At 46.7% G+C, this 9851-nt stretch overlaps 1 pseudogene; it reads left to right on the forward strand.

The window, feature by feature from the left end:
• Positions 1-1688: 1688 nt before the first annotated feature.
• Positions 1689-3512, forward strand: LOC120703629 (annotated as a pseudogene).
• The last annotated feature ends 6339 nt before the right edge of the window (positions 3513-9851 follow it).

Consider the following 9851-nt stretch of genomic DNA (forward strand, 5'->3'; position numbering starts at 1 on the left):
AACCGAAGAAGGCCTTATTGTTGGTCCACATAGAGGGTAAACATATGCAGGCCGATGATGGCCATAAGAGCTCGGCATGGCGCAAAGTACACGCACAAATAAAATAACCTGGCAGCACTAAGGGAAAGGCAAAGGTAGCCAAATGGAAATGCAACTCTTCCTGGCCTCATGGCCTCTCCTCCTCATCCTGCTCTTAATAAAATTTTTGAGAGCCCGTTTGGATCTAAGAGCTAAATGTAAAAGTGCTAAATTTTAGCATTAATTTATCCAAACGTGATGCTAATGGGTGGGCTAAACATTCTCCAAACTCAAAATTTTACAATAAATATGAGTGCTAATATGTGCTAAAGTTTAGCATTCAATAGCTCGTCCAAATTAGCCCAAAGTATTGACTAAAATTTGGCCCACTCTATCAGCACTCTCGTTTGGATTTAGTGTTAAAGTTTAGCACTTTCATTGATGAGCACTTAGATCCTAACGAGATCTTAATATATAAAGGATAAATATGAGATATTCTAAATTGAGTGGACCTAACATGCGGAACACATCATCGGATTCAAAATTTATCCTTAAATATAAGATATTCTAAATTGAGTGGACCTAACATTGTGTATTATTTTTTAATCTTTCCCAACAGAAAGATGTGCATGCAGCCACGAAGGGGATGTGTATGGGAAAGAACATGATATTTTAGTTAATATTTTGTTACACAAATAAAATTTCAATGCTTAATATATAATTAAGGGTAGACGAGTCTTTTCTACACAGGCATAATCTGTTTTAAAAATTCCGAAATGCCTTATATTTTTAGACGGAAGGAACAACTTTTTACAACAAAATAAAGAGATGAGACAGACGCATGTAGTACTGTTCATATTTTCCTGTTTAGCTAATTAATTGTAAGATTATGAGCTAGCTGTTGGTGATATGCCCAAGAGCCCATCATCACAATACGGTTTAAAGACCAAAGTGGATATTGATCCAAGAGGGATTAGGGTTACTAATGGGCCTATGAGATAGAAGCCCATTAGTACGCCCTATATATATGAGGGAGCGGCTAGGGGGCGATGACCTGAGCCGCGCCACCTCCCTAGCCGCCGCCCCTCCCTCTCTCTCGGCCGCTGCCCTTGCCGTGCGTGCGGTGCTAGCACACCGACGCCCGGCGTTTCATCCCCGTACGTGTGGATTCCGTGGAGGCGCTGCTGCGACTGCTGCGCTGATCGGCTGCTGGGATCAAGTACGAGGAGCTCGGTTCGTGGGACGTGATCGACTACTTCCTCTACATCGACGCGCGACTTCTTCCGCTGCGCTGCGCGTCTAGTGGTAACGATCTATGATCTTCTACTCGCAAGTATCTTGGGTTTATGCGGTAGTGATGCTAGCGTAGCCTACCCGTTTCCCTGCACTAGCTAGTGGTTGCGGCATCAAAATCTAGAAGTTCTCCATTCATTTTGTTACTTCCTGATCCACTCGAATTAATTGGAGGGAGAAAGATTGGATAAAAATTAAAAAGGATCCTAGGATGTCTTATATTTATATATAACTTTTAAATTTTCTAATAACTTATATTTCAAGAGGGAGTATATCCAAAATAAATTATTGGTTGGTCCACGGAGGGTACACATGTGCAGGTCGATTGGTGGCCGTAAGAGAGCTCGGCATGGCGCACACGACACGTACAAACAAAATCGCCTGGCAACGCATAAGCGAAAGGCAAAAGAGGTAGCCAAATGGAAATGATGGAACTCTCCCTGGTCTCATGGCCTCTCCTCCTCGTCCTGCTCCCCCTCGTGTGCTTGCTCTACCTGCGCCAGGATCCCAGCAGGAAGCAGCAGCAGCAGCCTCGCGCATCAGACAACGACCTCAAGGCCTACCCGATCGTCGGCAGGTTTCCTCACCTGGCCAAGAACGGCCACCGCCTTGTCGAATGGTCCGTCGAGGTTGCGAAGCGGAGCCCGACGCAGACCACCACCTTCAAAGCCCCCGGCCTGCCCGGCGTCGTCATCACCGCCAACCCGGACAACGTCGAGCACATAGCCAAGACGAGCTTCGCCAACTACCCCAAGGGCGACTTCCTGTCGTCCAAGCTCGAGGACTTCCTCGGCCACGGCATCTTCAACTCCGACGGCGAGCAGTGGCTGTGGCAGCGCAAGGCCGCCAGCGTCGAGTTCAGCAAGCGCTCGCTGAGGAAGTTCATCGTCGACTCCGTCCAGTCCGAGGTCGTCGGGCGGCTTCTGCCGCTGCTCGAGCAGGCCGAGCGCCATGGGCCCACCCTGGACATGCAGCACGTCTTCGAGTGCTTCACCTTCGACAACATCTGCCACGTGGCCTTTGGCGAGGACCCGGGGTGCCTCGCCGTCGCCGACGAGGGCGCGGCGACGCCCCAGGCCGCGGAGTTCGTGCGCGCCTTCGACTACGTGCAGACCGCCATCGTGGGCCGGTTCAATCCGCCGGCACTCTTTCTGTGGCGTCTCAAGAAGTCGCTCAACATGGAGCCCGAGAAGCAGATCCGTGAGGCGCTCGACGTCATCCACGGCTACGCCGACCGGATCGTCCGGAGGTGCCGGGAGAGATGGGAGGGCGCCGGCGGGTCGGAGGCCAGCGGCGACTTCCTGGCGCACATCGTCGCCGCTCGCGGCGACCTCAGCGACGAGAGCCTCCGGGACGTCGTCACCAACTTCCTCCTCGCCGGGCGCGACACGACGTCGGCTGCGCTGACATGATTCTTCTGGTTGGTCTCCGGCCGGCCTGACGTCGAGAGCAAGATCATGGACGAGGTGCGCAGAGTGCGCGCATCAAGGTCGTCGAGCCATGGCGGCGGCGGCACGGGCGAGACGACGGCAACGGCGTTCACCTTCGACGAGCTCCGGGAGATGCACTACATCCACGCCGCCATCACCGAGTCGATGCGGCTGTACCCGCCGGTGCCCATCGGCATGCACCACTGCAAGCAGGACGACGTCCTGCCGGACGGCACGTTCATCGGGAAAGGGTGGTCGGTGAACCACTCCGTGTACGCGATGTCGCGGCTGAAGGGCCTGTGGGGCAAGGACTGCGAGGAGTTCAGGCCGGAGCGGTGGCTCCGGGAGGACGGCACGTTCCAGCCAGAGAGCCCGTTCAGGTTCCCGGTGTTCCACGCGGGGCCAAGGATGTGCCTCGCGCGGCAAGGAGCTGGCCTACATCCAGATGAAGCTCATCGTCTCCTGCGCCTTCGAGAGGTTCAGCTTCCGGTACCAGGGCGGCGACGAGCACCCGAAGCTGGAGTTGACGTTCATGCTAAGCATGAAAGGCGGATTGCCGATGCGAGCGATCAAGCAGACGCCGGGGGCAGAGGAAGAGGCAGAGGCACATCTTGGGTAGATATTATTAACTGTTGTACCTATAATAATAATCTGCACCTATAATAATCCTGTGCTACTTTGCCATTTCATATCTAGAACCTTTTCTCAAGGTGGTGTTATCCGGCTCCTTAAACTCTCAAAAGTCAAAATGTATTTCCAGGTTGCCAAACATGCCATCCGGGTTTCAAAACTTTCAAAATGCATGTTAAGATCGCGAAAGTCGTCACGAGCATTATCACTACTTGTAAAAACCATGAAGAATGGGATCATAATATCCGGATAACTGAAACGATGTACTGGAATGTAGCTATGGAACACGGATATTCTATTCGGCTGTTGTGAAGTATCCGGCTTCTACCTCCCCCGGCAATCAAGCGGAAGATGAGGAATGAAGGTGTGGCGAAAAAAGGACGTGAGGACTGCGGGTGCCTGGAGAATGGTTTAGTTGGTCTTTTGCTTGGAGGGTCTTGTCTTCTGGATTGTAATAAGTTTACTTCCTGTTCTGTTGTCTCTAATCTCGGTCAGCTGGTCGGTGTCCGCTCGGGAATCCCGGGTGAGGAAACATTTGTGATGTCGTTCCAGCTGGTCTAGCTTGAAATTCAGGTTAGCCAGTCTAGGCTCTTATCCCCCCCTGAACTCTGCCCGAACCTGTTTCTAAACTGTTAAACTCTGTAATTCCGTTCGATGAATGGAATTGGGGTAGAGCCTCGGTTCGAAAAAGTACCTCGCGTTGCACCCCAGCCAATGCTACATCTACATGCTAGATATACACCACGCAGATCACTTAGGGGCACAGACAGGTGGACCCGGGGGTCAACCCAGCCTGGCAGGGTCAAGGCAGCCAAGCTGGTGGCGTAGCCAGCGTGCGATCTTACGGCACGACGCTGTCATGGCATGGCGGCGAAGTCGACCGAGAGCGCAGGGGGCGGTTTCTGTCACGACCCAAACTTTATAAATATGATTAACAACTAAGCAAAGTCATCATGAGCATCATTAAGGCATAATGTAGCATCATGTGCGTAAGTTTGCATGGGTTATTTAAACAGTGTGTCTTGTTTGATTGAATGCTTGTGAAGTAAGTTTGATTTTCTCTATGCAACTGTGCTGAGTGAAATGCTTATAAAATGGTATGTTTCAATTCAGAATTTAGAGTATTTTTGCATGATTTTTGGAGTTCCTTTGCTAGGGTTTAAAATTAGTGCCAAATTCAATTTGTGCTGTTTTCAAATTCAAACTGCGACCAAACCAAAACTGTTTCTTGTGATCTTCAACTTGCAGTGTGTTCTTCATGTCTTAAGCTTTCCAAAATGTATTTTTGTGCATTTTTTGGGACTAGGGAAGACCTTGATTTTAAATTTTGAATTTCAACTGATGTTTTCCTTTTCCAACTTTACCTGGGCCCACCCATCAGCCGCACTGCCTAGCCTCCTTGCTCACCGGATGGGCAGCAGGGGCACCGGCACCATGCCAGCAGCCACCAGCGCGGCCACACCCCTACCCGGGCGCCGCACTCGCCCACCTCCTCCACCTTTAAATGATGAGCCAACCCCCAAACTGTAGCCCTCTCCCATTTTTTCCCATTGCAGCCGCCACCACCATCTTCCCCAACTCCAACCACCCTCGATTCGTCATCTCCAGTAAGCGGTTCTTCGATTCCTTGCAGCCCCAGCCTCTGCTCGACCTCCTTGACCGATTCCGGTTCTCACCCCCCCTCTTTTCCCCACCTGCAGGACCTCCCCCGGTGGAGCTCCATCACCGCCGCCACTGGACGCCCCCTCTACGCGCCTTGCCGATGAGCTTCGCCACGTCCTTCGGCAGCTGGTACGCATGCCTCCTGCTCCGTTCCGGCCCTCCCCGACTGCTTTTCACCGCCGGCCGCCGCGTTCTGGGCACGGGTCAAGGCCCGCGAGGCTGCCTTGACCCGGGCTAGCTCTGTTTGGCCCCTAGGGCCTGCTCGTTGGTGTTGGGAGCAGCAAATCCGTGTGGATCTAGCATTATGCTGCGATTTACTGTATATTGATGTTCTGTGATCATGTAAATTGAGTGTAAATTTTTGTAGATCTCAGAAAATTGTGAAACTTGTTTTGTTGGTTTCCTCTTGCATCTACTTGTGAAGAATATTTTTTTTGCATATTACTGTTCACTATATTTATTTATACTTTAATGATAAAAAGTGACATAAATGCTTAGTAAATCCTATACTGCTCTAAAAATGTTAAACTAAATTTTGTTTGGCTCCTTGTGAAATATTCTCTCTATTGGTACAACTTGCTAGCATACTATTTGTTAGGGTTTTAGTGTGATTTCCTTTCTCTACTTGAAAGCTTGTTCATTGCATAACTTTTTACTGAAAAATAGTAAAATGGTAAAACATATTCTATTAGCTTTGTGTTCATGTCTAGTATCTGTGGTAATTTTATGAGACTTGTTTAATAACGCTTGCATGAATTTTCTGAATTTACTTGTTTAGAATAGTTGAAAATTGCAATTTTCATAGGTAATTCTAAAAAATGTGTTTGCTGCAAATCCAATTTTTTTTGAGTTTGTTGTGATGTCCTCTGTGTGATAAATTTATTTCATGATTTATTCTTGCTGTATTAGTTCTTGTGCTTAATTCTTGTTTTAGTTTTGCATGCTTGATTATTGTTGTTTATGCTTACTTTAGGTATCATTGCATATTGTGCCAATCTTTGCTTCTTGTATATCATCCCATGCTTATTCATGACATTATTCTAATGTATACATCGCATTCATGCATTATAGTGAATGATATGTCGTAGAACGAGCCTGTTGTGCCCACCGATGTTGCTGAACCCGAGCCCGATGTTGAGTTCTTTGTCGAGTCCGAGAAAACCAAGCCAAGCAGCTAAGCATGATTCCTTGTGCCTATTCAATTTGATTTAATTTAGTTATCTCATTTGGGTATTTATGGGTTATGCATATTATGTTATTTATTGCATTCTTGTATACTTTTATGCATTACCCTTTCTTTATATTGTTATCCTTATTCTTGTCACTTGTTAGTTAATTAATTACTTAACTTGAATAGATGCTTAGCCATGCTTAGAGTAGTTTGCCACTTGATAGGAAAGAATGGTTGAGAGTCATCACACTTACCTGGTTATCCTTGATCGCACTTTTACAACTTGGGTCTTGTAGGAATGGAAGAATAGTTTCATGGTCCGGGCGGAATGGTAGGGCCTAGAGAAGAAAATCACGGGCATAGTCCTCTCGGGTCATTTAAGGACCGTCCGTGGATGACCTCGGTTTTGAGCATTTTACCGTGCTACCACATATCCTAATTAATGGTAAGATAAGCCAGATACCTTCTTTTCCTTAGCTTTTTATGCACGGTCCTAGATACGTGGCCAAGGGAGCTATGTAGAGAGGCTTAGGAATGTCCCCGATGGACCTAGGTGACTCTCCGCGTAAACAAGGCGTGACGTTCAATGGTTGAGGATTGTTGGGAACGATTGACGCGAGTACCCCCTTATCCAATGTGATCGGTTGGGTGAGCCGCATGGTCCTTGTGTCGTGTGGGTAAGAAGTACATCCTTACAAGGTTTAAATCAATTCGAATTGCCACGCTCTCGGTTATGAGCAAGCTCTTTGTCCGACGAACTCTTTGTAGAAAGTTTCGGTTATGGTGGTATGTGATTCACGGCACTTTTATGGTTACTTATTTGTCTCTTTATAATGAACTAAAATTGGTGTTGTTGGTTGGGCAAAATAACTAATTTTGCTGGAGAGCTAGATTTTTGTTTAGAGAGCTAATGGTCATGCAATAATTACTTAACCTTTAAGCCTCATTTGTTTGAGCCCTTGCATACTATTGGCGCCTACCAATGTCACCTCTGGGTAATAGCGATGATGCCCGCAGACGCCAATGGGGTGGCAGGTATTTCATAAACCACGAATAAATCCGCAAGCGCACGGAATACCGCTGTAGCATTTTAACCGAGAGTATACCGGGGTGTCATTTATATTTCCACAGGGAAGGTGGCGAATGAAGAGGCATATACTAGTTAATGAACTTAATCTAGTTTAGATGTTCAAGTGCATAAATAGAGGTAAGATAGATAACATGGTAGGAGGTAGTGTGACACACACACAAACTACCTTCAAGAGAGATAAACTAAGAAATGCTATAGGCAGGGAGAAAGGCAGAAGCTAGAGCCCGAGTCAGATGTGCTAGGCTAGCTATATCTATGCTATCTTATGTTTAGATTGTTAGAGATTAAACTACACAATCGGGAGACCGCTATCTAAGTGACGGAGGAGCCCGCACACCCAGACGGCTTTATGTACCTCCTACCCCCAATCTGAACATGGAGGATTATTAGGGCTTGAACAGGGCTGTCACCACCTGCTGGCTATCTCTACAAACCGTGAGAAAGGTTGACATCCAGCAACACTTAGCTAATATAGACACCATGCCTACACTAGTAAGCGATACTTGCGGAGCCCCCACCCTCCGGATGGATAGACATCATACTAGAGCAAACATACGAATACTGGAGCAGTTAATAGAGTTCTAAGGCCAATATGTTAACCATCACAAGTAGAGGGCGATCATGCAATGCAAGCATCGAATGATAACGCAACTAGATCACGAAGTATATATCCAATAACTCAGAACATACTTCAAGAAGATATCGGTAATCATAGTCTAATTCTATTACAAACGACCAAATATTACAAAAGAGAACTAGAGATGAACCCATACCAGAACTCCCGAGCATCTATGGGGACTCTGTGACTCCTAGACTTCTCCTAAACTCCACTAAGCCTATAGACTAAGCAAGAAGCTTGAGATGAGAGGTGAGTGTGGTGTGTGTTCTAATCTCTACCCCCTTGTATTGTATTTATAGGAGGGAGCCACGATCTCTTCCTCCAAGAACCGCCATGGGGAGCCAATGACAAGCTGCCACGTCGAAGGTTTGAGGCGGTGGGGTCCACTGGGCCGTCGGCCGACCAGGGTGGTCGGCCGGCCACCCAGTGGCGCCAACCACCCCCAACTTCCTTCTGCTGGGCTTGTCTAGGCCTCCTCTTGTCCAAAAGTTGAGGCATGGCTTGTATTAATTGGATTTGCTTCGGTTCTTGGGCTACATTTGATCCATTTGAGCCTGATTCTGCGTTCTGATATTTTCTGTGATTTTATATCGGGTCAAAGTGTGCTTGCAACCTGCATATTTCAAAAACACGTCTTGCATATTCTAGAAGGTAAAGTGTGGTTTAGGAATTTATTTGGATAAAAATGCGTGTAAGAAATACAAACTCTCATGATTTTCTGATCATGTTGATGCCTAGAAATGGTCGTTAGTGAGCGTCAACACATACTCCTTGTTCATTTAATTGCATAAGTCTTGTGAGTACTTTTTGTACTCATGTTGCTTTCTAAACTAAATTGCAGGTGAGCTAAAAGTTGTTTTGGCCACTTTTATCCCGCCGAGTCCTGTGCGGGAGAGGAGTAGGTCCTTGTGATTGTGATGGTGCCCTTGAGCAAGACTGCATAGTGATTGTTTTGGAGAGAACATGACAAAACACTAAACTTTATTTTCATGTCTCTTATTTATCACTCATGAACTAAGGCTTGTATGGAGATGTTAAACTTTTTTATTTTCAGATTTGAACCCTCCTATGTTGAACTTGTAATAATGATTTGTTGTACTCTTTTTATGCTTAAAATTGCACTTTCTGGTTCATTAGTGATGTATCTATTATAGACGGCATGTGTGCATGATCTTGGACATGCAGTGGAGCACATAGCAGGATTACCAGATTTGATATCATTTTAGGTAAATGATGTGTCGGTTGTCAAGTCTTTAGATGTGGGTTAACACGTGGCGTGCTCTCGATCCAGCGCGTGTTAGCTCTCATCTAAGTGATAATGACCGGCGGTTTGCCTAAAGCGATGTTAAGTTGGACAGTTCTTACAGCTTCGTGGTTGCATCAGTTTAGATGATTGCATATTTAATTCGGCACCACGAGAAAGCAACTCGATCACATGTGTGGACTTGGCGTTGATGATGGTGATCGTCCTGTGTGGATATATGCGTGTAGCTAGGCCCGACAGCGAACGTGACTACACGAGGAAAGCAAGATCGATCCAGCACCAGTACTGTGCAGCATCTGTGTTCTAACTATATTTTTTCATCCGTTCGTTCATCATGTGTAATATCATACTCCTCTATGGTTGGTCTTTCTTTTCTGCTAAACTCTTCGGAGTACACCATTGGCTTCGCCCAATCCATTTTTATTTTTTTTCTACAGGAAAGCAAACAATAATTACTTATGGTTCCTTTATTTTTTTTCCGAAACACAGTACAAACACAAACACTCCTAAACACACATACAATCACCCCTACCAATACACACACAACTCTACCCCTATGACCCTACTGACGCCACGCTATCGATGAGCGCGTCGCCTACCACTGTAAGAATAAAATCGGTTAAATTCTAGAATAAATCCACAAAAATGCGAACACCAGTGTTGCTAGTCATTGT

This window comes from Panicum virgatum, chromosome 4K (assembly GCF_016808335.1).
Source record: "Panicum virgatum strain AP13 chromosome 4K, P.virgatum_v5, whole genome shotgun sequence".
NCBI lineage: Eukaryota > Viridiplantae > Streptophyta > Magnoliopsida > Poales > Poaceae > Panicum > Panicum virgatum.